The sequence below is a fragment of the Pleurodeles waltl genome, chromosome 12 (assembly GCF_031143425.1).
Source record: "Pleurodeles waltl isolate 20211129_DDA chromosome 12, aPleWal1.hap1.20221129, whole genome shotgun sequence".
NCBI lineage: Eukaryota > Metazoa > Chordata > Amphibia > Caudata > Salamandridae > Pleurodeles > Pleurodeles waltl.
Window position 1 is genome coordinate 630,223,776 of NC_090451.1, and position 26,619 is coordinate 630,250,394.

The 26,619-nt window shown below is 47.9% G+C and overlaps 1 protein-coding gene across 1 annotated transcript in view; it reads left to right on the plus strand.

Annotated features, from left to right (window-relative positions):
* The window catches only part of LOC138267163 (uncharacterized), a 60,282-nt gene extending 43,785 nt beyond the window's left edge, over positions 1–16,497 (plus strand). Inside the window, exon 7 of the mRNA XM_069216014.1 lies at positions 15,491–16,497. The gene's annotated coding sequence lies outside the window, so the exon portion shown is untranslated. The remainder of the gene's footprint in view (positions 1–15,490) is intronic.
* The last annotated feature ends 10,122 nt before the right edge of the window (positions 16,498–26,619 follow it).

The window sequence follows — 26,619 nt, forward strand, 5'->3', positions numbered from 1 at the left end:
GGAAGGCAAATGAATAAAGGGACTGCATGGCAGAGATATAACTAGTACAGTAGGAGTCTGTGCCCTTTTTAGATGTGGTCTTTGAGAATGTAAAAATAAGGAAAATATATTGCAGGTTTAGAGTGCAATCGGTTGTCAAAGTTATATTAATAACTCAAACTATTTGTGCTGCAGTAAAAGCACCCAGGAGTTAAAACATAAAACAAATAGAATGTTATGTGGCTGGCGAGTGATAACAGACAGTGTGAAATGATTGACCCAGTTGTGAGACAAATCAAGCATTTAAGAGGACTAGAATATCATGGCATACTAATATCATAGACAAAATACCAAGGGACAAAATATGGATAGATATTTGCATATAGGGAACTATATAGTTTCTATTCTTAGCGCCACATCGATGTACCTTGAAGATACATATATTGGCAAGTTACACATGTGGAGTAAGGCATTGAAAATCATACATACTCTCTTTCAATATTTTGTATTTCAATAATCCATCAATGTTTTTTGTGTCCTATGGTATTCTATAGTCGATATTGAGCAGCTACCCCTCTGCCATGAAGTAGCCTGGGGTGCTGAGCATATCTGGCAGATGGATGTTTGTGATGAGAGAGAGAGAGAATGAGAATGAATAATTGTCCTTTGTATATCCAAAATGTTTCTGATTGCTACATTATGCAAAGGCACAATCAACAAACAATTGGAGAAAGAGCTGGGTTGTGGCCGCAGACTCGATTGCTACTAAACTAGAGAAGGGTTGGAGCAGTTCTGAGTACAAAGGAGAATCCAAGATGTGTTCAGTTCCTTTGTGCACTTTATTGTTCCGATTCTGAAGTTGTCCCGACTGTTTGGGCAGTGGTGGCCAGTAATTTTAGTAGGAATGGGGCACGGGGCATAAACACCCACTTACACACTCACTCACACCCATGCATTCACACACATGCAAAAACACTCAAATGCACACACATACATAAATTCATACATACACGCACACACTATACATCAAAAAACAAAACTTATCTTCGCTGCAGCTCTCCGAGAGGGTTGGGAATGCTGCTTTCTGTCATTGGCTGACCTAAGGTCGGTCAGTGAGGGAAGGGAGAAGTTCTTCACTCATCACAGAGTGGGATGGGGTCAGTGAGACTGCTGACCCCACCACATTCTATGACTAGGTGTCACTGATTGACACTTGACCCATGGCACTCCACATCATCATGAGAGGGAGGACCTCAAGACACCTTTGCCTGGCTGATGAGGTCACACCCACAGGACTGTGAAATCCTCAGCTAGGCAAAGTTCAGCCATACCTATGCACAAGATGTCACACGCAGAAACAATAACACTGCATTTACATCCCCACTAGACCTCCACACAACCTCACCGGAGAGGAGGTGCCAGCCACATCCAGCCCCCCCACCACCCCCCCCCCAGAAGAGGCCCACAGTGATGACAGCAGTTCTGCACTCCTGGACCAGGATGACCAACCTGGCCAATCAGGGACCTCTGGACAGTCAGTGACCCAGCCACATTCCCAAACCACCACATAGCCTCCGCCCTCAGGAAACACCACCACAGCACCCACCCAGCAGGCCCATCCTTCTGTCCCCAGGACACGTCAATCAGCAGTGTGTCCACCACTACAGGGACCCCAGGCAACCTCCCAAACACAGGGCGATCAGGGACCTGGGGTCAGTGGGCACACGGTTAAGGGGACAGAGGCACACGACAAGGTAAGGTGGGAGGACTGCTGTGTGACAGAGGGAGGACAGGCCCAGGGAACCGACTCTCCACAAGGCACTCACCAACATCCTGGGAGCATACCACCATTCCCAGGAGACCATGGGCCAGATACTGGCTAAGCTGCAGGAGACCCAGCAGCTGCAGGAGGGCCAGTACCTTGGGATCAGGGAGGACCTAAGAGACATCAACACCACCCTGGTCACTATTGCAGGGGTGCTGGCAGACATGGCCAACACCATGAGGGAGGCAGTGGCACATCAACAGGCCCCTGACACTAGCCACACCGAAGAACAGCCCTCCACCTTTGCCAATGCTAGTGGACAGGAGGCCCCACCACAGAAACAACACGCCACCAGCACCCCTCCCCCTGCAGAAGGAGGACCACCATGCAAAAGGTCCCTACAATCCAGGCAGAAGCCAGAGAACATTGCCAAGATCCCCGCCAGGAAATAAGACTCCCCTGAATGTCACCCTTGTGTCCCACTCTGTCACCCTGTCCACCGTGAACTGACATTGCTCCACTTCTTATGCCCCCTTGGACAAGGCATCTGTGATACCAATAGACTGGACTCTATCCTGGACATTTCTCCACCATCAACCCAGCCCACTGTAATACCCCCTACACTTATTATCACAGAAATAAACACCCTTGGAACTAATAAAAGTATGGAGTCTGTCAATTGATTGAAATATGTATTCATTTAACAAACTGTAAACATTAAATTCAAATGTACAGTTATATTTACATAGGTATGACCTGTAGTGGGCAGCAGTAAACACACCAGGAGCCAGAGTGGGGCACAGATATCTGAAACAGATATGCCAAAGGGTACAGTAAGTGGCCATAGAAATAGGGAAACCAGGCTGCCATGTACAATGTTCAACACAAAACTGCAATGGAAGGTGAAGTAACAGTGTCTTACCTGTGTGTCACTGGAAGTACTGTTGAATTATAGTATTTCTGTTGTCCACATCCTCTTCCTCTGCCTCCTCTGCGTCACTGTCCACAGGCTCCACCACTGCCACAAGACCATCTCCAGGCTCATCCTCTTGCAGAAAAGGCATCTGGCGTCTCAAGGCCAGGTTGTGCAACATGCAACGATGACCTGGCACACCTTATTGGGTAAGTAGTACAGGGATCCACCTGCCAGATGGAGGCACTGGAATCTGGCCTTCAGGAGGCCAAAGGTGCGCTCATTGATCCTTCTTGTTCACCCATGTGCCTCATTGTAACGTTCCTCTGCCCTTGTCCTGGCATTCCTCACTGGGGTCAGTAGCCATGAGAGGTTAGGGTAACCAGAGTCACCTATAAATATCGAAAGATACCTGTTAGCCACACACTCACTCTTAGGGCCAACCCATATACCTACATCAACTGGGTGGGGACCATGGGCTCACCTATTAGCCACACCCTGTGCCTCTGGAGTTGAGACATCACATATGGGATGCTGCTATTCCTCAAGATAAAGGCATCATGCAGAGAGCCAGGATACTTTGCATTGACATGGGAGATGTACTGGTCCGCCAAACACACCATCTGCACATTCAGAGAGTGAAAGCTCTTTCAATTTTTGAACACCTGTTCATTTATCCGTTGGGGGGAGGGGGAGTGGGGGATAAAGGCAATATGTGTACCATCAATGGCACTAATGATGTTGGAGATATGTCCCATTGCATAGAAGTCAGCCTTCACTGTGGCCAAATCATCCACCTGGGGGAATATGATGTAGCTGCGCATGTGTTTCATCAGGGGAGACAACACTCTGGTCAGCACGTTTGAGAACATAGGCTGTGATATCCCTGATGCCATGGCCACTGTCGCTTGGAAGGAACCACTTGCCAAGAAATGGAGCACTGCAGGGGGGATACCTGTGGGGTGTCGGATAGCTGAAATCAGGTCTGTCTCCAATTGGTCACACAGCTCTTGGAATGTGGCCCTGTTAAGTCTGTAGGTGAGGATAATGTGCCTGTCCCCCATTGTTGCCAGGTCCACCAGGGGTCTGTACACAGGAAAATGTCTCCATCTCCTATTCATCCTCAGCGGTTGAACTTTAGGGTGAAAAGCAGTGAGCAGAAGGTCATATTCAAACATATACTCAGATTAATATACTATTTTTGTTTTACAGAAACAGTATGTGAACTTGTAAGTCAGTTGATGTGCCTATGTCTGGTGTGATGCAGTTAGGTGCTCCCCTGAAATGGCGGCCGTCTGACCTGTGAGGAGGGACAAGTGGAAATGAGGTAATTTCACTGGTGTTGTGCGCCATTATGGTCTGGTGGTCATTTGGGCCTACGTGTTCCAGGAGCCAATGGTGATGTACGCCGGCAGTGACGATATACACCGCCGCTGTCTTGACCGTCATTTTCTATCTGTTCACTCACTTGCTACCTGACCTTCAACAGGAGAGGACCTACACTGCAAGTGCTGCTGTGACCTGTGTCTGGAAGCGACCATGGCTCGAGTGTCTCAGGAAAGTCACCCTGCCTTCACTTCAGAGGAGTTGGAGAGACTGGTTGATGGGGTCCTACCCCAGTACCGCTTACTTTATGGTCCTCCAGACCAACAGGTGAGTACACTGTGAGCACGATGCGTGGGGCATGAATGTATGAAGTGCTGTATGTGTAAGCCTTGTGTCGGGGAGGCTGAGGGTTCCAGGGCAGATTGCTGCATGTGTGGTGGTCAATGTATGTGCGTAAGGGGATGGGAGGAATATGTTGGGCCATGAGTATGACAATCCGGACGGTATGAATAATACCTTTTCTGATGTATTTTTTTTTCTGCAGGTCAGCGCCCATCAGAAAAAGGGTATTTGGCATGCCATCGCCAAGGAGGTGCGGACCCTGGGGTCTTTGACAGGCAGAGGACCCACTGCTGCAAACGGTGGGAGGACCTGAGCCTCAGGGCAAGGAGCCTCCCAATGAGGAAGGGGTGCCTGTTGTACCCTGACCCCCCTGATGTTCCGTATCCTGGCAGTGGCCTATCCGGAGTTGGATGGGCGCTTGAAGGCATTACAGCAGCCACAGGGGGGTGAGTACAGATTCAGATTAATGACTTTGCGCATGTTAAGGTGTTACTAGGTTCCATGATGGGCAAGCTCAGGTGCACTCCAACCCCAATAATGTTAGTGGGCATCTATTACTGGGCATGGTCCTGTGGTTTCAAGTGTGCAGCTAATGGCGTTAGGTATTGTACCCTATGGGCTGGTGACTAGCATTGTAACTGGTAGTGCATGGCCTAGTGCATAGGGCTGTTCCCTGTGAGTTGTGTACGCCAACGGTAGTGTTGTTGCTTGCATTGACCAAGTGTATCCTCTGTCTCCCCCTCCCCCCTTTTTGTCACCCTGCCCTTGTGTGCATCAGCATCATCTGGCAGAGGCACCGATGATGGAGGGAGCTGCATCCCACGTGGGCCTGGAAGTCGAATCCACTGACGGTGAGGGCACCAGTGGGGCAGAGGGTGAGGGGAGCACCATGATGGAGACAGATGGGACAGTACCGACAGCGGCGACTCCTCCGATGGGAGATCTCTGGTGGTGGCGGAAACCTCTGTGGCCACCCCAACTACAGGTACAACCGCCACCAGCAACGCCCTCCCAGCAGCCCCTCAGCGTGTTTCCCGTGCCCTCTCACCCAGGAGGGTGGGCATCTCCTTCGCCCCAGGCACCTCGTGCCCTGCCCGAGTCAGCCCTGCTGCCCTCAGTGAGGAGCCTATTGACCTCCTGAGATCCCTCACTGTTGGGCAGTCAACCATACTGAATGCCATCCAGGTTCTAGCAGGGCATTTGCCATAAACATATGCATACCTGGAGGGCACTGACTCTGGTGTGGCGGCCCAACAGAGAGCATCCCAGGCTCTGGCCAACTCACTTATGGCAGCCATTGTCCCTGTCTCCAGCCTCCCCCCTCAAACTTCCTCTACCCAGTCCCAATCCCCTCAACCCCAGACTATCCCAAGCACAACTTCAGACCTGCATTCACCCAAATCAACACAGAGAAGTGGCTCAGGCAAACACAAGCACCACACTTCATCCACCAGGCACTCAAACAAGCACCATCCAGATGCAGACACACCAACATCCACTGCCTCCACTGTGTCCCCCTCCTCCTCCTCGTCCACCTCCCTCCCAGTAGCATCTCCACTCACACCTGTATGCATTACATCCTCATTCACTACCTCCATCACTGGCATTTATCACCCCCCACATCCATGCACACGTCCCATTTGTCCTCCACCACTGTGTCTGTGACCCCATCTCCTAAAGTACACAAACAGAAGCACTCAGACACCCAACAGACATCCACCTCACAACAGCATCCAGCCCATGCACCGAAAAACAGCACAGACACCTCCTACAACCACTCCCCCTTCCTCCACTCCCAAACCTTCACCCTCTTCCCGCCCGTGTCTCTAAGAAGCTTTTCTTCGTCACCCCTCCCCCCGTCCTTCACTTTGGGCCAGGGAGGCCAGAACCCCCCCCAGCACCTCAGCCACCTAGTCCATGGCCACTGTGGTTTCTGCAGCTACTGTAGGTGTGAGAGGCTCCAAGGAGGCACCCGTCAGCACAGTCCGTGTGCCTGCACCACCTGCCAAGGGTAAGAAGGGGCCACTACCTAGCAAGGACAAGAAGAGGACACCAGCCAGCAAGGGGAAGAAGGCACCACCAGCCAGCAAGGGGAAGGAGGCACCACCAGCCAGCAAGGGGAAGTAGGAGGCACCACCAGCCAGCAAGGGCAGGAAAGGAACACCTGCTGGCAGAAGCAAGGAGGCACCACCATCTGCCAAGGGCAGGAAGGGGCACACAACACCAGCCATGGCACTGCATCCGTCCGAGGCTGCAGGGGAAAGGCTGGAGCCTCACCCCACCACTGACAGAATCGACACCTGCACCACAGCCAGCACCTGCACTGTCACCTGCACCACCAGCAGCAGCAGCCCCAGTGGTCAGGGTTTGAGGCTGCAGGGGAAGGGCTGGAGCCTCCCCCCCACCACTGACAGCACCGCCACCTGCACCGCCAGCAGCACCACTGCCAGCAGCAGCAGCCCCAGTGGGCAGCCGTCCGAGGCTGCAGGGGAAGGGCTGGAGCCTCCCCCCCACCACTGACAGCACCGCCATGTGCACCGCAACTGCCATCCACTGAGCAGCCATCACCGCTGGCGAGCAGTGTGTAGTCGTGAATACATGGGCTGCAGTGCGTCCTGGCCCCTGCAACACCTGTAGGTGTGACACCCAGGTGAGAGACTGTAACCTTGCACCATACAGGATGAAGCACACTGGGCACAAAGCCCCCTCCAGAACCAGTGGAAGAAGGCATCCACTCACCCCCTGCTTGGCAGGATAAAGCACACTGGGCACAAAGCCCCCTACAGAACCAGTGGAAGAAGGCATCCACTCCAGAGACTGTGGCCTTGCACTCCCCAGGACCAAGCAGGGGACAACCCACCCACTAGAGAGACTGTGGTTTTGCACTCCCCAGTACCAAGTCTTGGGCAACCCACCCACTAGAGAGACTGTGTTTTTGCACTCCCCAGGCCCAAGTAGTGGGTAACCCACCCACTAGAGAGACTGTGGCTTTGCACTCCCCAGGACCAAGCAGTGGGCAACCCACCCACTAAAGAGACTGTGGCTTTGCACTCCCCAGAAACAAGCAGTTGGCATATAGCCCCCTCCAGGAGCAGTGGCGTTGTACCATCTTCCGGCTGAGGTGCCCCCCATTTCCCGTCCCCCTGAGGTGCCTGTGTGTTTGCGACCTGATGCCCCTGCAGTGTTCTCTCCGTATTGAGGCAAGAGTCAAGTGTGGCCTTGGCCTATGTGTTATGACCCCATGGTCCACGGACATTTTGGAGTGGGCATTGTCCCTTCTTTTGTATATATTGTACATACTGTTTATTGATTTAAGGACGTATTTATCTAAAATTGTACTATTACACTCATTTTAATCCATTTCTTTTGTCTTTGCGTTATTCCTGAGGGTTACGGAGTGTATCTGTAATGTTGTTGCATCCGTTTGTTTGTATGGTGTTGGGGGTGAGGGTGGAGGTGTTGCTTGTGTGTGTCACTCTCTTTTTCCTCCCCCCTCCCTTGTGTGCTAGGTGTAGTACTCACCGTGGTTGTCTTCACCGACGTTCGTGTTCCTGGTGTATGAGGAGTTACACCAGCATTGGGAAAATGGAAAATGTGCAGCTCGGGATTCATGGCGTTGTGGTTCTTCCTTGAGTGTCAAGAGATGAGTCATTTCCCTTCAGTGTACTGTTTCCGCTGTGCTTTTGATGGCATTGGTACCGCCCCGGAAAAGCTGGGAGATTGGCATATTGTAATACAGTGGGCGGTACACTGTCTTCCGCCTGGCTGTTGGCGGTTACTGCCAAGGTGCTTGTTGCTACCGCCGTGGCGGTCGGAGTGTTAAAGTGGCTGTCTGTGTTGGCGGTTTCCGCCATGGTCATAATTCCATTTTTTTTTTTTTACCACTGGCCTGTTGGCGATATTACCGCTGCTTTATCACCGACCGACAGGGTTGTAATGAGGGCCTATGTCTCTAAAAGTTGGAATTACTTTTTAAGAAACTAAAAACTACTTCTAGTACTTAAATCCTAACTTTTACAAAACTTTTAAACTTAAAAAGAGATGCTAACAGGGACTTACACAAGGTCCTAGCAGGACTTTAAAAAATTTGGAAAAATAGTCAAAAATCTATTTTCTAATGACAATTTTGGAATTTAGTTGTGTGATTAGGTATTGGCTGATTAGTCCAGCAAATGCAAAGTCTTAGACCCCACCGCTGATCCACCAATGTAGGAAGCTGGCTCAGTTTATACTATCTCAAAGTGAGAGAAAGTGTGTACAGGGTGCGGGGGTTCCCCAAGAGGCTTGACAGGGGCAGTAATAGATAATACCAATGCTGTATTTGTGGTAGTGTGGACGAGCAGTTAGGTTTATCAGAGGGTAGTGTTAAGCACTTGTTGTACACACCCAGGCAATAAAGGAGAACACACACTCAATGACTTAACTCCAGGCCAATAGGTTTTTATATACAAAAATATTATGTTCTTAATTTATTTTAGAACCACACTATTCAAATTGCAGGTAAGTACATTAAATGTAAGGTACTTTGCATAGGTGTAGATAGGACTTTGAATCAAAACAGTAATGTACACAGTTTGGCCTAAAATGGCAATAAGGTATTTTAAAAGTGGACACTGCACAATTCAACAGTTCCTGGGCGAGGTAAGTATAGTTAGTTAGGTTAACGTGGTAAGTAAAGCACTTACAAGTTCAGTCTCCGGGGCATAGGTAGCCCACCGTTGGGGGTTCAAGTCAACCCCTAACACCCAGCACCAGAAACACAGGGCTGGTCAGGTGCAGAGGTCAAAGAGGGGCCCAAATAACATAGGTGCCTATAGAGACAGGGAGTGCTCCGGTTCTAGTCTGCTGGCAGGTAAGTACCTGCATCCTCGGGGCGCAGACCAGGGGCGTTTAGTAGAGCACTGGGGGGGTCCCAAGTAGGCACACAAAGCACACCCTCAGCAGCACAGGGGCGGCCAGGTGCAGTGGACAAACAAGGTGTCTGTTTTGTAATATATTTCATTGGACCCATGGGTCACTCAGATGTTGCAGGCGGGGCAGAGGGGGTCTTCTGGGGCCAGCCACCAACTGGGCAAGGGTGAGGGCCGCCTGCTGGTCACTGCTCCACCGGTGGTTGGTTCTTTATGGGCCTGGGGGCTACGGGTGCAGTGCTTCTTCCAGGCATCAGGTTTCTTCTTCCCGGGCAGTCGCGGTCAGGGGTGTCTTCGGTATTCCCTCTGCAGGCGTTGCTGTGGGGGAGCAGAACGGTTAGCCCAGAGTGGGCACGTCGTCGGAGTCACCTGGGGATCCTCTCTGAGTCATTGATTTCTATGGACACGGGCCAGGGGTGTTCGGTGCAGAGTGGTGGGGACTATTGTTTCTGGAGTGAAGTGAGAGTCCCTTTAAAGATGGTTTCTTCTTGCTTGGTTGGACAGGTCTACTGTCCACTGGAGTTTTTTTTGTCCTTTGTAGTGCAGGGCAGTCCTCTGAGTTGGCAGTGGTCGGTGGGCCAGCAGGATGCGTCGCTGGTGCAGGTTCTTTGGAGTTGGAGACAGACCGGTAGGGCTGGGCCAAAGCAGTTGTATTCTTCCTTCTTCTCTGCGGGGTTTTTCAGCTAGGCTGTCCTTCTTCTTTGTAGGTTGTCAGGAATCTGATGTCCTGGGTTCAGGGTTGCCCCTATATACTAAATTTACGGGTGTGTTAGGGATGGGGGGCAGTAGCCAATGGCTACTGTCCCGGGGGGTGGCTACACCCTCCTTGTGCCTCCTCCCTTTGTGGGTGGGGGGCACATCCCTATTCACATTGGGCTAAATCCTCCAAAACAAGATGGAGGATTTTCTAAGGAGAGAGTCAATTCAGCTCTGGTCACCTTCGGGGTGGACCTGGTTGAGGGGGTGACTCCTCCTAGTTTTTCTCATTATCGCCCTGGACTTGTCGCCAAAAGTGGGAGCTGTGTCCGGGGGGGCGGGCATCTCCACTAGCTGGAGTGCCCTGGGGCACTGTAACTCCAGGCTTGAGCCTTTCAGGCTCACCGGCAGGTGTTACAGTTCCTGCAGGGGGGGGTGTGAAGCTCCTCCACCCAGGACAGGCTTTGTTCCTGGTCACAGAGTGCACAAAGGAACTCACCCCATGTGGCCAGAATCTGGTTTGAAAGTGGCAGGCTGGCAGAGACCGGTCAGCCTAGCACTAGCAGTTGGACTGGCATGCAGAGGGCATCTCTAAGATGCCCTCAGTGTGTATTTCTCAATCAATCCCACACTGGCATCAGTGTGGATTTATTGTGTTGAGATGTTTGACACCAAACTACCCAGTATTCAGTGTAGTTATTATGGAACTGTGGAGTTTGTGTTTGACAAACTCCCAGACCATATACTCTACATGGCTACCCTGCACTTACAATGTCTAAGAATTGGCTTAGCCACTGTAGGGGCATAGTGCTCAGCTTATCTGTGTGCCAGGGCTGTGCCAATTGTGGAGACAAAGGTACAGTTTTAGGGAAAGAACATTGGTGCTGGGGCCTGTTTAGCAGGGTCCCAGCACACTTTCAATCAAAGCTGGCATCAACGAAAGTCAAAATGTTAGGGGGTAACCATGCCAGCAGTGGCATTTTCCTACACCCGAATAGACTGTGTCCTGTCTCCAAACAAAGGACTGCATATCCCCTATAATTAGTCTGGAGCCACACAGGGAAAGCAGGGAAACAGTGCACTTCGCAGGCTTTCCTCTAGAAGTCTTTGCCTATTTCAAAGGCACAGCTGTGTAGAAAAGAAGGACCTCAGACACCCCTACTCCAGTACCCTTCAAAACCTGTGGATATTCTGCCTGGAAGAAGGACTGCTGTGCTGCTGAAGGACTGCCACTCTGCTGGACTACACTCTGCTGGACTACACTCTGCTGGGCTGTCCTGCTTTGCTGGGCTGTCCTGCTTTGCTGGGCTGTCCTGCTGCCTGCTGCCCTCTTGCCTTGGTGAGAAGGACTGGACCTGCATCTCTTGACTTCAGAAGCCAGATTTACTCCACAGGCTAGTTGGCTTGTTTCCAATGTTCAAGTTGTCTGGCGATAACAGGCTTCCAACAACATTGTATCTGCACCCAGACTCTGCCAACTGTGAGTCTACCCTGCCAAGCGGTGCCACACCTGTCCTGGACCTTTGGAAGTAGGTCTAAGGTGCTCTGCCAGCCGCTACGGAACCAGCAGGAGAGGTGCATCTCCTCTGCTGCGCAATGCAAACAAGCAATATCGAAGCATCACCGCACTGCAATGAACAGGACTGTAGCAGAAGACCTGCGCTGCCGCAGCCTGCATCACCTGCCACTGCACGATCCATTCTCAGCACATGCCCTTAAATCTATCGTTGATGGCAGTGATGATGGACTCTGCATTCCGCCTCACAGCTCCATATCCAGTGCATCATCCTGACTGAGCGCCACTTCCTTGACTATGCACTGCAACCCTGACTCCGGGCTTAGCATCCCAAGCCCTCATCAATGTGATCCTTGAAGTCGACACAACAGGACATCGCATCACAGCCTCACCGCATCTTGAACCCATGCATTGCCTCGAATGCATAACACATCTTCGACAAAGATCCACTCAGCACTCAGTATCCCAGGATTTAAGGTACTCTGTTCAGCAGACCTAACTGGGTCTCAGTAGCCGGCCCGTGCTTCTTTGTGGTGGACCTGAACTTGTGACTTCATCCCGGTCCAGCGTGATCAGATTTACACAGTTGATGCTTTATGCTTTTTGGCGCTATTTTCTCTAAAAAAGTTTTTTCATTCCTAGCTCTCGTTCTCCTGATTGGATTTGTATCATTTTACTCTTGTTTCATTTATTAAATTAAGGTTTATTGTTCTAACCGGGTTTGGGATCTTCATGTGTGGTGTTTTCACTGTTTTACTGTTTGAAGTGTTGCACAAATACTTTAGAGATTGCCACACTACTGGAGGGTTCAGCACAGGTTACTTTGCAGTTTGCTTGTGCCTTGCCATAATTAGGATGGTGGTTGCTGCCTGACCAGAGCTTATACCCCAGTCAGCTAACAATCCAATTTTTAACAACAGCACAAAAGGTATTTCCGTAGCCCCGCTTACTTGTGACAAGGTAATGTGTGATTTTCCAGAGCTTTTTGGCATGGGTTGTGGGGATTGCTGTCAGTCCTAGCTCCATTAGCACCAGGTGGAATCACACAATGAAGTGCTGTTCCCAAAGATCACAATTTTGGTCATATTGGTATCCAGCTTCAAGCAGTTATTCTTCCTCCAGTGGGTGATTCTAGCCATAAAATCAACAAATGTGATCTAGGCACTGGTAATCTTGTCTGTAAGAGAGGGAATGAGCTGTGCATTGAAGAGGGCTAGGCTCAGGGTGGATCCTTGTGGAACTCCTCAGATGAAGTTGCAGTTTTCCACTGTGTACAGTGGCAGGCTAACTGAGTGGGTCCTTCAAATCAAGAAGAAGTTGATCTATCTGAGAGCATGTCCTTGGAGTCTGAGTTCTGTTTATAGTGGCAAGCATTGAGTGGGCCCACAGAGGGTTTCTTCAGCCATTAGAGGACAGTTACATGTTTCCAAACATCTGGAAAGGTCACAGAAGAGGTGGAGGCATTCAGAATGGTTGTGAGCATGGCACTCATATATTGTGGTCCTCTGGAGTAGGTGTGGTGGGGACAGGGGTTCAATAGGGTACTAAGTGGATGGGCTTTCTGGTGGTGGTGATTTCTTCTAGGGTGATGATGAGCCATGTGGTTAGTGTTGTTTTTGCATATGATCGAGAGGTGTTTGGCGAGGTCTTTTGGGTCCAGTTTTAAATTGAAGTTGCTGTCATTTGTGGTGATTTGTTGCTGAAGAAATGAAAGAGATTGTTACAGAGGTCATGCAAGGGGGTGATTGAGTTAGAAGAAGTCACCAGTGAAGTGAATTATTTCACAATGGCAAAGAGTTCTTTGCTTTTGTTCAGGACTGGGCACAACACATGAAGTTTCACTTTGCAGAATTCAATGGAGTTACATAAAAACTCAGCAAGGTTCTCTGGAGTTCCTCCAGGGGCGGAATTTGGACACATCGCACTGCTCAAGCTGATATTTAGTGACGGGAACTTCTTCTGCGCTGTACAATCAGTGCAAATGGCACCACACAGGGTGCCCAAGGGTGCACCTTTTTCTGCAGCTCAAGTAGATTTTCTACTCTAGCAACAGCTTTGTCACATGAACGGTTGTGACCTGTGCGAATACCTGCATTGACAAATCTTGAAAGGAGGCATTCTAGCACCCAAAAATCACACTCGGGATGCAAATTCTCACTTGTGCTTACCAACTCGACAATGTCGAGCTGCGCGTGAGAAAGTTTCTGCCATATGGCAGTTGGCAGAGTTTTGGCAGAATTCTGCTCTCCAAATGAAGTGCAGAGTGGTCAAAGCTCCAGGAACTCTGTCAGCAGAGCAGATTTTTTCACACACCCCTACTTCTGTTGGTGCTGGAATCACTATGGTCTGGCCAGAGCAGCATATTTGCTGGTCTGGGTCATATGGCAGTAGCATCCCAGAGTGGTTCTGAAGGTGCCTTCTTCAGCATTATTGTGGCTTATTCTCCATTTGCACTCCAGTTATTAGTAGTGGCATTTAATCTGTCTGAGTTTCTCTGTGTACCAACTGTCTTGTGGTATAGATCTTGTTGCATTGCTGAGTTTGAAGGGGTCCAGAGAGTCAACAAAGAGGTTATTCAATAGCTGAATTTCTTGATGGCGGTGAGGCTGTTGGTGTGTTTGGATTGGTGGGCGAGGGATGCTGCTCCAGTTTTTGCAGGTTGTTCTGGTAATAGTACATGTGCATTTGCCCCGGACGGGGATGCTGAACTTGATGAGGATGTGGTCAGTCCAGTTAACTGATTAGGGCTCTTTGTCTTGAATGTTGTCAAAGATGGTGAAAAGGGTGAGCAGGAGGTGTCCAGTGATGCAGGTAGGTCCATTTACTCATTGGGTGAGGCCCAGACTTCCAATGTTTAGGATCAGTGCTTTTGATTTCGGGGTTGGTGTGTTCCAGGTGAGAGATCTCTATGTAATTGCTAGTGTGAAGGGTGACAAACTCTGTGATGGTTGCAGTGAAGTAGTTCTGTGGTTCAGGTGGTACATAGGTTGAAGTTGGCTGTGACGTGGAGCTTGAAAAACGGGTTTGAAGCTAGAAGATGATAAGTCAGTGGTGTTGGTGCAACTGATGGCATTCTTGTGGAAGAATGCAATTCCCTTCTGTGATTGTGAAGTCTGCCCTTCCTGCGAATCTTGTAACCTAGGGTGGTGGGGGTGTGGTGATGTCAGGTGCGGATACAGTGAATAACTAGTTTTCTGTGAGGAAAAGTAGATCTGAGGCACTGTTGTGCAGCAGGTCCCATGTCTCAGTGGTGTGTTTGGTGAGTAAGCATTTGTTGAGGAGCATACATGTGAATGTGGAGTGTTGTGGGGGTGGTTGCAACACTGTGAGCGTGAGGGATTTGGGTGACGTTGGTGAAGGTGCCATGATGTATGTGTGTGTGTGTGTATAAGTACATGAAAATCTGAGGGAAGTGCAATAGAATGCTCCCTCAGTGTTGGTGGGACATGTCAACAGCATAAGGAGTGGCAGCTGGGGTTGAAGATGTGGGGGGTAGCTGCAGGGTATCAGTGGGAAGGGGATGATGTTTCCTGGTCCTGGGTACAGTCCAGGTGTGGACTGGCACCAACAGTCTTGCCTTTGGCACGCACGGGGCACACCAACAGCACACATCCACTGCAGGTCCGCGCTGTCGGTGCCTTTGAGTGGTGATGTTTTGGAAATTGGTCCTGAGATACTCCTCACATTCTCAAAGACGTTTGCACACAGATGAAAATGTTAACGTATTCTTCTCAAATGTCTACATGGCGTGTCCATTATAATATTATATAATACAGTGCGATCTGTGAAATAAGTGTATTACATGAAGATTGTCTGAATACTATTTAAAGGTACCACTCTCTGTGTGTACTCCTAGCTGTGCCCCTGGGTCCAGAAAAATGGCAAGCGAAGGAGAACCTGCATGCTGCTTCCTCTGTGTGCCATGCCCCCAGGGAGAAATTTCAAACCAAACTGGTATATAAATCTAAATGTATTTTGTAATGCACGTTGAAAGTCATGTTGCGGTACTGCTTTAAGAAGTGCATTTTGTTTTTTCCTTTCAGATTCTACTGAGTGTATCAAATGTCCTTGGAATCAGTGGCCGAATACGAAATAAGACCAGTGTATACCAAGAACTATTGAGGTTCTGTCCTATGAAGAACCTTTAGGCCTCACTCTAGCAGCAACCACTATTTTCTCCTCAATTTTCCCTGTAGCAGTTTTGGCCCTCTTCATCCATCAGCGGCACACTCCAATTGTGAAGGCCAACAGCCGCTCCCTCAGCTACCTCCTGCTCTTGTCGCTCACCCTCTGCTTTCTCTGCTCATTGACATTCATCGGTTATCCCACTCCAGAGAAGTGCCTCCTTCGCCAGGCTACATTTGGTATAATTTTCCATCATTAGTGCCTGCACGCTCATTCAGGTTTTCCTTTGTGTCACTTGGACATTTTTCACCCCTCCATTCTCAGAATACAACATCAATGTTCACCCAGGACAGATAGTAGTTCAGTGCAATGAAGGATCACCTATTGCTTTCTGGTGCATGCTGGGATATCTCGCACTTCTCGCATCTATAAGTTTCCTAGTGGCCTTCCTACCTAGAAACCTGCCAAGCAACTTCAATGATGCTAAATTTATCACATTCAGCGTGCTTGCATTCCTAAGCGTTTGGATCTCATTTATTCCAGCCTACCTCAGCACCAACGGAAAGTACATGGTGGCCATGGAGATATTTGCTATTTTGTCTTCAGCTTTTGCATTGTTTTTCTGTAAATTTATCATAACATGTTACGTGATCCTCTTAAAGCCTGAAGTGAATACAAAGTAACATTTGATGGGCAAAGAAATGAAAGGAAAACAAAACAATATTAAAGTAACTTAAAAATCATGTGTGAAATTAAACTTTGTTAATGATTCACTTGTGTAGACGGCATGTAAAGGTTGCATGTAAATCAGATAGCATAATGTACAATGTTGTTAGTGATGACAAGCTTAAATCCTGCAGTAGACTTATCTGAGTATTCATTCTGTATGTTCTAATGATTCTTCGGTTGAATAAAACAAGCTTGTGTGCTCTTTAACTGTTATACATTTGTAGTCGCATAAAAATTTAGGACAATTGAAATACATCTTAAAGTATCATTAATGGTGGCCAGTGTCACCGAGTCATGAAAGAAAGAGAAAATTGCAGACTAGACTTTATAAAATCTGCATCACTAGTTTAGTGATGTATCAGCAAAGCAGTTTAAATTGTCAATGCATTGACCTTCATTTGAACCCAATGTAGCCTCTAGAAGTTGCAAGTGCATGCAGTTTATCATTTAAAATCTGCAATTTCAAGTCAGTTTTTGTGTAATACTCAGTATTATCAGAGACAAACAGCCGCAAATGTTAGTACCTATATCACCGAGTGAACAAACTGGATTTTTTGTATTTTTAGTTGTACTCTGTGCTTTAAATGGGCCGGTACTGTCCCGTACGGAGTATCGGCACTTTTTAATATATATTTTTTTTAATAAATATTTATTATTGGTTTTATGGAGAAAAGATGAATAGAAAATACAACGTAAACATACGAACATATGGGAAAAAGAAAAAACAGAAACATCATGACAACAAATATAATCTTGGGATGACCGTAACATGACCTTAGGTCTGTATATTTCAAGAACACTAGTCACTAGTACACAATACATATGGATTTTTCCTACTGGGTGATAGTTGGGTCTCACTATTGTGCCGTGAGGGCCCTGGTCATTTGTTGTGAGGGAGCCAGGCGGGTCCTGACCAACTGGCGGGCCCCTCTGTACCAATATGCTAAGGAAGGGGCCCATCCCGTGGCTGTCCAGGCACTCCACAAGCTCCCCCATCTTCCTGTATTTGTTTGGGCATCCTCTGGCCTCATATACAGGCTTTTCACATAGCGCACACCAATCCACACCTCGCCTCCACTTGATCAGTGTGGGAACTGCCTTTGCCTTCCATTCTGTTATGATATCCCTTTTAGCTACCAGGCATACCACTCCCAAAAAGATACAGTCTGCTCTTCTCAGTCCCATCGCCCCCAGGAGGAGGGTAATGGGGGCCATTTCCACCTCTGAGTGCAAGACCCTCGAGACCTCCCTACAATCGCCTTCCAGTAAGTCGTTATGACGGGGCATGCCCAGACCATGTGGAAAAAATCAGCGTCCGGACTGGAGCATCGAGGACAGTCGTCTGTCTGTCGCAGGCCTGCACTAAAGAGTCTTTCAGGGATGAGGTATGCTGTGTGGAGGTAGGGAGTCTGGAGTACTTGAAACCGGGATGTCATGGACAGGGTCCTAGGGGCCATTAACACATCTCTCCAGTCTGCCTCCTCAATTGGGGCCACCCAACCCTCCCATTTCCGGCAAAGATTCTCAAGGGAGGGGGTGGTGTTGAAGGGCAAGGAGCGGTAAAGCTGGGAGATTCCTCCCTTGCCCGGGTCTCACATCAAGCTCCTCGCCTCCATGGGGCTGCAGTCAGGGATACTGTCCCCTGGTGAGATATGTACCAGAAGTGCGTGTCTGAGCTGTAAATACTTGTGGAATTGGGTTTTATTTAGAGAGTAGCTTTCTTGGATCTACTCAAAGGACCGCATGTGTGACTCTCCCCAGACGTCTCTTCGGTTGGATATTCCAATGTTATGCCATTTCCGGAATCCCTCTAATGCTGAGACCTCCCGCAGATGACTCCCCTGCCACAAGGGGGTCTGCCGGGTGAGACGATCCCACCAACCTGTCACTTTCTGGGCTGCGTGCCAACCCAGTAGCACTACCTTCGTCACTTCCGGGGTGTCTCAAGGGATCCTGCCCCCATACAGGGCATCAAAGACTCCGGAGTAGCCAACTGTCTGAAGCTCGAGCCTGTAAGCGGGGTCTGACCAACCCTCACCCAATCAGTCGTTAATCACTAGTAGGTAGGTTGCAAGGTAATCAAAATAGATTTTAGACATGCCCAGACCTCCATCATATGTATCTCTCTGGCATGTGGCAAGGGCCAATTTAGGGCGAGAGCCTTGCCACAAAAACCGACGCGCCACCGTTTCCATCTCAGCGAAGCACTTCCTAAGGTCTGGGTGTGGAAAGCTCTGCAGGAGGTATCGAACTCTGGGGAATATCATAATTTTGTAAAGTGATATTCTGCCCAGCAGGTTGAGGGGTAAGTTCCTCCATTTTTGGAGGTATTCTTTGTTTTTTTTAGTAAGTGGTGAGAAGTTTAACTCCCATGCTAGCTCGGGTAACAAGGCTACGTGTATGCCTAGGTACTTAAAATTGTTTCGCCGGATCCAAATGTTTCACTGCCAGTCAATGCAATCTCTGGAAGGGTGCAGGGGGACCAGGAGGGATTTGCCAGGGTTTAGAGTTAGGCCTGAGGCCTGGGAAAAGAGATCAAGGAGCTGCAAGATCCGCGGGGCACTTATGGCAGGATTGGAGAAATAAACGAGGACATCGTCTGCATATAATGCCACTCTATCCTCAGGACCTTCTGGCCATGTCCAACCTTCTATTGGGGGTCCTCTCTCAGTAGTTTTGTCAAGGACTCTATCGCTGGTGCGAACAGCAATGGGGATAGAGGGAATCCCTGACGTGTTCAGCGGCGTATGAGGAACGGATCTGAGACCACCCCGTTTATCTGGACACGTGCCTTCGAGTTTGAGTAATGTAATTTTACAAGGCCCTGGAACTTCGGGCCAATCCCATTGCCCTGGAGGACTTGATCCAAGTAGGACCAGTCCACGGTGTCAACGGTTTCTTCAAAATCGAGGAGAAGAAGAGCCAGAGGTGACCGGGACAAGACCTCACGGTGTTCCAAGGCAACGTTCAGTCGCCTAATGCAGTGTCTAGTACTGCATGAGGGCATAAACCCGCACTGGTCTAAGTGTACCAGTGTGGGAAGCACAGGCTTCAATCTGGTGGCTAGAACGGTTGACAGCACCTCGATTTCGGTATTTAAAAGGGAAATGGGTCGGTATGCTGAGCAGCAGCAGCGCAACGGGGGTTGGATCTTGGGGATTACTACAATAGTGGCTTGGTCGAACCCTCTCAGCCTCTTCGTACATTTTAAGGAGGTGAGGGCTTAGGATATCATTACATCGGTGGTAGAGTTCCATAGGGAAACCGTCTGGGCCAGGGGTTTTACCAGATGGAAGGCGGTTTATCGCCCCTGCGATCTCTGCCAGGGTTAGTTCTGCATCCAGGATCTCCTTGGATGTATGCGAGATCCTGGGAAGCACAATGTCTTCCAGAAGAGGGGATTCTCTTTCGGCAGGAGGTCTGGGGTGCTCCACGTATAATCGTGTGTAATAGGAGGCAAAGCTGTCGGCAATATCACTTGGGGACCTGGTGAGCGCCCCAGACTCGTCCGCGACCTCCAAAATGACCCTGTCAGCTAGTAGTTGTGTGGACAACCAGTGCAGGAGCTTTCCATTCTTGTCTCCCCAACCGTATATTCGGGCTGCCTTTGCTCTCCAAATGTGCTTTGCGGACTCTAGGGCCGGGTGTTTGATTTCTTCTCTAACCTTGGTAATTTGCCTTAGTGTAGAGGCTGACGCATCTCTCGATCACTTTTAAATTTTTAGAGGGAGATTATCTACACTTCTCAAGAAAAACATTATACTTTTAATTGGAGAGTACCGTCACTTCTTAGAAATGAGTAGGTACTCTGGTACTGAGTACCTTCACTTCTATTTTTACATTTCAAGCACTGGTTGTACTCCCTTTTTGCTCAGCCAGCCGGCGACAGAGACGCATTAGCCAACCTCATGCTGCATCTCTGGTCCCATTTAAATGGGCGCACAGTACCGGAACCCATCCATTTAGATGCCTTGACCCTCTAAGCAAGGGCACACCACATGGTTATATTGAACGGATTGTGGCTATGAGGAAATATTTGCATGCCCTCGAATGGATCCAGTCAGTGGCAAAGACAGTATTTTTGGGCACGGCACATGGTTCACTGAAAGGATACAAAGCACATTTACTCCAAGTAATATTGGGAAAATCCGTTTTGTATTTTGCTAAATGCACTTCAATCTCAGTGATCACCTTCTGCCTAGTTGATGCAGTTCTGCCCTTTTACGGATTACAATTTTTGTAACACTGAGTTTGAATTAATTGGAATAAGGCTGGTACACCAAATTGGCCTGTCTTGCCACTTTTGGACTCTAAACCCTTCCCTTGCCATTGTGTCAGTAGACCGGTCTCTGTTTTTAGGTTTTGCTTATACCTTACAAAGGGTGACTTGTTGCACTGGTGGATGAGAAGTATGGGTGCTTCCAAAGGTTTTCCACTGCTTTATTGCCCTGTAGGATGCTGCATTTCTCATCGATGTGAACATGGCATAGTGATTTTGCATTAGTGAAATGGATGCTTCACATCTTAGAGATGGAGTTACTCATTCCTGGCCACAAGAGGTGATGCTGTACCAGTTCTCATTAAAGGCAGAGTGTTTAAACTAGGAGTAGTGCACGAGTAGAACATGACAATTTGCTATATTGCTATTTTGGAAATGGAGTCTCTGATGCAGGGCATCGTATCTAGACTCTAGTTGGCCCAAATGTTCTAAAAAGTCATGCAGCAAGACAACTTGCTGCTGTACGTGACAGGGATAAAGCAATAATTGAGCTGCATTCCTGATCTCCCTGTGTGCTGGCGCACTTGCGGCTGCCAGGCACTATGGTAGGGAGCAAGGGTGCCTGCGTTACAGCCAGAACAGTTTTTGTGCAGGAAGAGACACACACGAAAGCAATCCCTAGAGGCATTTCCTCTTTCTATGTGTGCTGCAGAATACAGAAATATTTCTACTTGTTACACCTCACCTGGGAAGGCATATTGTTTTGACGCATTCCTAGGATGACTAGTCTTAGTGAAAATGAGAATGTGCCAAAAACCATGGGTGGGTGCGCGAGAACACCGATGTTTCACCCATGGAACACCTTCCCAATGGGTAGTATTGAGTCTTGTGCTGCCTTGTGTTACTCCAGATCTACTATGGCTTTGCATGGCAAAGTAAATCTTACTTAAGGGCTTGCGTTGCGTTGCATGCCACAAGGAAAACACTTGATAAATCTAGGCCTAGTTCTAGTTCTTCCATTGCCATCAGATCTGCTCGCCTACCCCCTTTGAATGGTCTTTATCTCACTGCACCCGTGTGAAAGTCTGGTTTTCAGATACAAAAAGGAGATTTCACTGTGCACATCAGGGCACGCCAGGCACAGATCAATACATTAGCATCTGTAATGAGAGCAGCTTATAATCAGCCAACGAGCAAAAGCCATCATTTCACAAGGGCATCAAGATGCCACTGCCACTTAAACACTTATCGCTGACATCTGCTTTGATTTGCAGGTTTTGAGTTTGAAAAACAATCTAGGGCAACTCAGCATTCTGTCCTTTCGAGGTGGATAAAATGGGTACCATTACATTTGGTAATAGTAACACTTGTATTTTTAATGTTTAAAGAAGCTAGAAGAGGGCCAAGAAGTGCAATGTAAACACAGGGTATCATTACCAGAGTGAAGGGCTTTTTACTGAGTCGCTTTTGGTGGGACACTGAATAATTGGATTTCAGTGTCTAGGTGGGGCTCTGATGTGCTTATCAGAGCAGAACTAGCCCCCTGTAGTTGTCCTAGCGTTGCCACATCTTCCGGTGTTTATGAAAGCAGCCTGAGCCTGGAACACAGCAATTTCCAGGCCCATATAATGGTCAATCCCTATTTTCCAAGTGCCCACCAGTGGTGGAGTTTCAGCCTTCCATAGTTGAGCGATATCCCGCTTTGCCACAGTAAGTCCTAAAACAATAAATGTCATTTATAGCAGTTTCCCCTAGTCCGCCTGTGACATTAGGAAGGTTTAATTTAGGGTCTAGGTGGATGTCCCAAGAGAGTACTTTAGTGAGGCATGATGTCACACGTTTCCAGAAGAGTTGGAATGACACACAACTCTATACAGGTGCCTTCCTCCCTCCCACATCGAAGGCAGAGGGGAGAGTCCACAGTGCCCATACCCCAGAGATGATGTCTGGTGGAACAAACTCTATGTAAATGTAAATAAAACAATACTTTTTGTGGAGGAGTTTCTTTTGGAATCTCTGCGTGCACTGATGTGCCAGTAGTGTGAGTCAGTGTTCATTGAAGAGCTGAACAGATAATACGAATTGCGCACAATAAATGTTGAACTTTCAGGATCCGTATGCTCCAGAGTCAAATGCTATGAGCTCAGCAAGTTGTGTTGTGCAATCCCCTAGGGACTGCATGTTGCTCTGCTGAAGGCAGGTTGTGCTAGGCAAACCCCTAGGGACTTCTGAGGGCAAGACTTGCACTCCCTCATATCAGTACTCCATGGCTTGCACAGCCGTTTGAGGAGTTGTTTGGTACCCAAAGCTGGTTGAGCTGAACCATCAGTATAAATGATGAATCTGTAATGGTCAAGAGACATGACATTAGTGGGCATGGGGCAATCAAGCTCATGCTAGAGATATTTGTGGGTCAATAGTTTTTGATAAAAAATATAATCAGTGTTAGTGTCAGTCAAGGAGGGAGCCCACTGTATCCATCTCTGATGTAATGCTTTTGTGTTTGGAACACTGGCTTAGGTGACAGCCTCAAGGGCTGGAACTGGGGTAACGTAATAATGTGATATCCCTGGTTTAGTGGCCTCTCCTCGATGGCCGCCATTTGAACTGCAGTCAATATTTGTTCTATTGGTGCAGAACACATTTCAGCATTGGAGTATAAGTGTGGTATGTACGCTATTGGTACTGTGTTGACTCAATTGAATGTGACACATGTGAAATTGATGTGAAATTGATTGCCCCGGGATAACCTGGTTCACCAGGTTTGGTTTGTTTACACTTATGTGAGTGCTTTGATTCAAGCATGTCAGTCTGTAATGATCTGAGAAATTGTGTATGGTGTGGTATTCAGTGTTTGTTTGACAAATTTGGATGGCTACATCTAAGGTGGTTTTATGTGGTAAGCATAGTCAGCATAGTTAGGAATGTATGTTCTGCCAAAATTAAAGAATCCTAATTAGGATCGTTATCTGTCAGATAAAAGTCATCTACATAGGACAAAGCCTCAGGATCAATATTGTGTAATACTGATGTCACACAGGCTGAGAACAAGCCTGAACTGTTCTGATACTCTTAGGGAAGTCGACGAAAATAATGTTGAGTGCATAACAGTGAAAATGCACTTAGATCCCTACTTTCAGGCACTAGATTTTGGCAGGAACGCCCGTTGGAAATACCCTGCATTTTGTTTGTATTTTTTGTGCACAATATTGTTCATGAGAGCTATAATATGTGAATTTTGAATGACAAATGTACATGTGTGACTGTTTGAATGTCTGTAATCTAAGGCTAATCTGTAAGAATGGTCCTGCTTAGCTACAGGAAAAAAGCATTAGTCATAGCTGATACACAGGGTTCAATTACTCCCTGCTACTTGATTTGTGAGAGAATTTCCCTCACTGGAGCTTTAGCATCACGCTTTATTGGATATTGAGGTCGTATTTGTGGTTTGGACTGTACAGTAATAGAGCAGAGGAGTTCAAACTTTTTCAATGCAAACACTCCCCGTCCTGTCAGTATAGAGTTCAAGTGCAACACTTTACATTTATAATGATAGATCAGACAGAGTACGTGGTGCTGAGCGTGCATATATATTGCGTATTTGTGATGTGTAGGGGTGGAGTCAAATTTACGCTTCTCCTAGGTCATATTCCATCAGAGCAAGCTTCCCTCCTTTACAAAACACACTAGCATCAAAGTAAGATTCTCTCTTCCGCAAAACACAATTGCATTGTTCTACAAATCGACCAGGAATGTGGAGTTTCCAAAATTATCCTGGAGGCTTATACTAGTATAGATTGGAATATTTGGGGGGACAGACCAAGCAAACCATGACTTAAAAGTAATACTGAAAAGGATGATAACAAGCAAACCGCAGGAGGGTTCTAGAAAATGCTGGACCACACACACAAATGTAATAAAGTAAAAACAAATGAGGAGAATCTCTACAGTTACAGACCTCAGAAAAACGATACAATCTTAGAAATCATGATAATTTGAAACCTCCTGACAGGTATCAGTATATCACTTCAGAATCCCTTCAGTCCTGACACAAGGAACTGCTCTGCATACTAAAAGTGCAGATCCAACATCATTTTTAAACCTGTATTTATCCGTTTTATCAAACAACACAGCAGTTATTTGAGTATGAGGTACATGGCATGGTGGGTTTAACATGAGAAGTTGCAACTCCAACTGTCCATCACACACTAGTGTCATCAGAGTTCCTTCCAGATTCAACACATCAACCCACACTTGTAATCTGTTTCCTTTGCTGGTGCTAAGTAAGACCCCCTCCCCCACCTCCCACTGAATCTGGGTCTCCCACATCGGGGACCAGATTTATGGAGCCCTTGCGGCATTTCAATACCACATTAGTGCCATTTGTTTACAGTTATGTGACGCTGGAAGAGAAAAAAAGTCTGAGCCATATTTATAAAGTGGTGAAATGCATGCATCGTGCCACTTTGTAACCCCTTGAGCCACATTATGGCAGCCCAGGCATAATGTGTGTAAGGGGGGACAAAAAAATGGTGCAAGGGACTCTATGGGATTAATTTGCGTCATTTTTATCTGAATTTTTAATGCCTAATAAGTGCAGGCATTTAAAAGAGGCTCCCATTGATTACAATGGGCCTCTGGGTGCTTTGCAGGATTAGCATTATCATTTTTGACACTAGTCCTGCAAAGCGCTAGCCTAAAACATTATGACGCTATTCACCCTAACTACCGCCATGGTGTGCCTATTATCAATATGGTGCAACCATGGTGGCGTTAGGGAGGTGCTAAGTGGCGCAAGAAAAGGGGCGCTGCCCTAGGTGCAAAGGCACTTCTCATAAATATGCCCCTGGGTCTAGATGTGTTTTACATAAATTTAGCTAGACTGTGAAGTCCTCATCTACGTTTTTGTCCCTTCTGCTGACCTTCATAAGGATCTCCTCTGCTGGTGACCACTCTAGTATGTCCCTGTGCCAGCGCTCTATCTTGGTAGCTCTTTGACCCATCCAAGTAATGGCGATTCCATGTCTCGCCAGCTCCAGCATTGAGTGCAAAAATGTAATGATATTTTGTGGCCCTCCTTTTAATGTTACCCAGTAGGCAGCTCTGTGGTGTGTATTCTACCAGGTACCAGTCTCAGGTCATACGTGCCCACGGTGTCTGACCCACTGCATCAGCTCACATAGCTTTATGTATAAGTGTAATCAAATGCCTGCCTGTCCTTCAGGACACTAGGACCCCAAGGGGGTGTCTAGGTTTGGGCATGGCATGGTAAGGCGGCCAGGTCAACTTGGCTATCTTGTCTAAGTCAACATCATATAAGAAGTGGCAATGTCAAAAAGAGTAAATTATTCGCAAGTCTCCTTGAAGGTTACAAAAGTCTCTCCTGGGTAGAAGTCCCAAAGTGCAGCACACCGCCCTCCTTTCATGCTTGGAAGGATATGTTGTCCATCATTTGTCTAATCTGCATCAGCGTCCAAACTGGGAGCTCTCTGTGGAATGGGGCCAGTTTCAGCCCTAACGCAACGACGTGTTGCCATATTCTTGATGTCTGTCAAACTATGTATAGGATGTCTTTCGAGATACCTGCACTCTCCATTAATAAATCTGGCAGTAGGCCTGATTCCACCATCTCTGCTACCAAACGCTTTTGCTAATAGTCTCCAATGTCTAGTCTTTGTACTCTGTGGTGCAGATGTGTGGCATGGTATTACATGTCAAGTTGTGGCACCTCCAATCCACCCTCTTTGTACAGTGTGGTCAGTGTGGACGGGGCCACTATACTGTGTCTGCCTGCCCACAGCAAGGAGATGAGGAATGAGTCCGGTTGTTTGAACACCCTCGTCAAAAGGGGTCATTGTGAGTTCTCCAGGACATACAGACATCACGGTTGTAGCACTGTCTTGGATATGGTCAGCCTACACGTCAAATAGAGGTGTGCTCCAGAAGGTCACTGATGTCTTTAGCATGTCCAGCACCAATGGACGTCAATTCACCAAAATGCCAGGGGGTAGCTGAAGTGACATCACATGCCCTTTGAACTACACTTTCACTCACACACAAGCTTGTGCATCCACACTTACATACACTCTCTCACACAAA